This window comes from Eimeria tenella, genomic scaffold (assembly GCF_000499545.2).
Source record: "Eimeria tenella Houghton genomic scaffold, Eth_scaff35, whole genome shotgun sequence".
Lineage (NCBI taxonomy): Eukaryota > Apicomplexa > Conoidasida > Eucoccidiorida > Eimeriidae > Eimeria > Eimeria tenella.
In genome coordinates this window covers 282,421-286,068 of record NW_013543232.1, presented here as the reverse complement: position 1 = coordinate 286,068, position 3,648 = coordinate 282,421, and positions in this window count along the sequence as shown.

Genomic DNA, 3,648 nt, shown 5'->3' with positions numbered 1-3,648 from the left:
CAGGGCGGTCCCTCGGTTGTCTCTCTGCCATCAGTTTTTCTCATTTTGATTTGATTTATTTCAAAGTTAGGGCCCTAGCTCAAGGGTTTGGGGCCTAGCGTTTAGGGTTTAGGGTTTAGGGTTTAGGGTTTAGGGTTTAGGGTTCAGGGTTTGGGGTTTAGGGTTTGGGCTCTTTGCTGCTGTTGGCTCGGTGCTGGCTGGGCGGCGGCAGGCGCCCGCTGTGGCGCCTTTTGGCTTAGACACTTTAACTGCAAATAAGCCTTTAACAAAAAGAAACTAATTTGCTGCTTTTTCAGTGAGAAATGCAGCAGTAGCAGCAGCAGCAGCTGCTGCTGCTGCTGCTGGTGCTGCTGCAGGCAGCTGCGCTCCTTCGAAGGACCGCCGACACGTCGATAGCTCTGGGCTGGGGCTTGTCTCTGCTGCCTGTTGCTGCTGCTGCTGCAACAAAATGCTTCAATTGGATTTAAATTTTGAATTTTATAGTTTAATTTAAAACAATTATTTTAATTGCATTCTTTTTCATGGCCCTTTGCTGCTGCTGCTCCGCAGACAGCGCAGCCGCCCGCTGCAGCCGCCAGCCAGCTGCTGCAGCGCGCGGGAGCACAGGGGGCCCCGCGGGGTCTCCTTGTGGGTTTTCTTCGAATAAAAATGTTCTTTTGTAATTCTTTTTGAAAATTAAATTAAATTTAAATCTTAAATTTGCAAAAGGCGCGAAAATTTGACCCTAAAATGCAATCTCGCGCCACTGACCGAACAGTGACCGGTGGTCCACACCCTGTTCGTGAACCAAGAGGCAAAACAGGGCAAAATGGAGATCGAGGAGTACTCTGAAGATGCAAATAAATTGAAATTAAATAATATGAATTAAGTAATGAAATAAGGGATTAAAAGGAGAGGATTTTAAGCAGTTTCGAAGCCTTGGGCTGTATGTACAGCGCGCAGCCTGAGGTGTACATACACCGCAGCAGCCAGCGCGTGCTGTTTGCTTCTAAATATCCCCCTTGTGTCATTTTAGAATTGAAAATGATCTTAATTCTTCTTTTGTTTGCAATTATTTCATATTTTGGTCCGTTCTAATTGCCAAAAGATGCAAAATAGAAATAACTATTTTAAAAAAAGTTGTTGGAAATGCATGCAGCAGCAGTGGCCTACGGGGTGTATCTACCGGCATTGCATGCATTTGAGTTCTTTTTTGGGAAATTTGGCGGACAGAATTGCCTTAATGCATTTAGAGTCTTCAAGTAGGAAAAAGAAAATAAAATGAATTGTCTTTGTTTGTTTTAATTGCACAAAATGCACTTATTTGGTGCTTTGTTGCAACAAAAACGAAGAAGACATGCATGCGGAAGACTTTGTGTAGTGCAAACGAGAAGAGAAGCAAAAAAGAAAAAAAGAAAAAAGGAAAAGAAAGAAAAGAAAGGATGAATGAGAGAAAAGACTTTTAAAGAGATTAAAAAGATAAAGGAACATAGATATGAAAGAAGGAAATAAAAAGAAAAGAAAAAGATAGAAAGTTAAAAAGAGTTTGAAGAAAAGAGAATCAACAGAAGACAAAAGGAGACAAAAAAAGAAAAAAGAAAGAAGGAAAAAATCAGATGAAACAAATAAAAGGAAATTAAAAAAGAGAAAAGAGAAAAGAGACAAAAAGATAAAACAGAAAAGTTAAGTAAATCGAAATTAAAGAGACAGAAGGAGAAAAGGAGGCAAAGAGAAAAAGAAGGAAATAAAAAAAGCAAAAAGGCAAAAAGGACAAGAAGAAACAAAAGTTACGAAAAGAAACAGAAAGAAAGAAATGTAATAAAGGGGAAAAGAGGAAACAAAATGAGACAAAAAAATTAAGAAGAGGTGGGTGCTGCATGCAGCAGCAGCAGCAGCAGAAGCAGCAGCAGCAGCAGCAGCAGCAACAGCAGCAGCAGCAGGAAGGTAGCCCGAAATGTCGAGAGAGCAGGCAGGAAGCCTGTCCGCGAATCAAGGAGACAAAAAGGAACAGCACAGGCGCAGGGAAAGAGTAGCAGCAGCAGCAACAGCAGCAGCAGCAACAGCAGCAGCAGCAGCAGCAGCAGCAGCAGCACGCGCGGCCAGCTCACGCAGAGGAAGAAGCCCCTCAGAGGCTACACAAGGACTTTGCTGCTTCCATACAAAGGCTATCTTTTGGCGTTTTATATATTATTTTAATTCTTTATTCTTTTTTAAAAGTATTTAACTTCTGTCCCTGTGGTTTATATTCTTCAATGGTGTTAAATGGTCTTTCTATTCAAATTTATTCTGTCTCGTGATCTCATTCAGCCCAGGCAAAGTGCAAAGAGGTTAAATAAATAAAAAATAATAAAAAAGAACTAATTTGCAAATAGTTTTGAAGTGAAGTGCAGATTAAAAGGATAGAGTGGGAGCTGGCGGCGGCGAGCATCGCAGTGGTTGGGGTGTACGTACAGCTCGGGACGAAGAACCTGCATTTTTGAGTTTCGGCGCGAAATAAAGTCGAATTAAAATTTAAATTGAAAATTAATAAAATACTTTTAAAAAGGATCATTTTAAGGGGTTATAGTGCAGGGTTTCTCAGGAGTCGAAGACACGGCGAAAGCCCCGCATGCATCGGGCAGCAGCTGCTGCTGCGAGTGGCTGCTGCGGGCTTGTTCTACGTTGCTGCAGCGCCAAATTCAAAAAGATTTGCAAAAGTTTTCAGTTTTATATAATTGCAAGTCTGTGCAGCACAGAACAAAGCCTGGGTGGCCCCGGACTCGGCAGCAGCAGTTGCTTCCGCGCTGCTGCTGCTGCGCACGAGCTGTACATACACTCCACCGCCGCGAAGCAGAACTTGAATTTATTCCCTTTGCTTTCCACCTCCAGTGTCGTCTTCGCCCGCGGCTCTGTGGCCCCTGCAGCTCCGCCTCCCCGCTGCAGCTGGTTTCCAGGCTGGCGCTGCAGCTGCTAGCTGCTGCTGCTAGCTGCTGCTGCTTGCTGCTGCTGCGGATCTGCTGCGAATCTGCCGCTGCAGCGCGCGCTGCTGAGTGTGCGGCCGTTCCACCCCGCGGCATGCATGCAGAAAGCTGCACTTGCATGCGGGGGCCAGGGGGCTCTGCGGGCCTGAAAAGCCGGCTGGAACTGCGTTTTGGAGTTCCTATTTTGTTGCAAATTCAATTTTGAATTGCAATTAATGTTTTGGAACTGAATTGGCGGCGAAAATGGCGCTGCGGGGCCGCGCGCGCGCAGCCGCTCCTGGGGTGTATGCGCACCTCCTGCTTGCAGCTTTCGCCGCCTTCCTGCATGCAAAGCCGCCCGATCCAAGCAGCACTTTTGAAAATGTTTTTAAAAATGTTTTTATTTTTGCAATTGGAGTTGAAGGGTCTTTAAATGTGCATCCTTGTGTGGCGGATTTCCTGGTGTCTTCTCTGCGGGACCTGACTTACGTGCCTGTCGACCAAGTGCTTCCTGAAAAGGCAAGTTGAACTGCGCGCGATCTCGCTCAATTTTGCGTCTTTTTCTTTCTTTTTTTCTACTTCCGACTCATTTTTTGCAAATGCTTTCACAAAATGCCATTAGTTTCGCGCTTTCCGCGTTTGCAGGTCGTGTTTCCCGTCTGCGACTCCACCTCCGGCCCCGCCTGCCCCCACCTGCGCTTCCCGCCGCTGCTCCCGGCCCTGCAGCCGC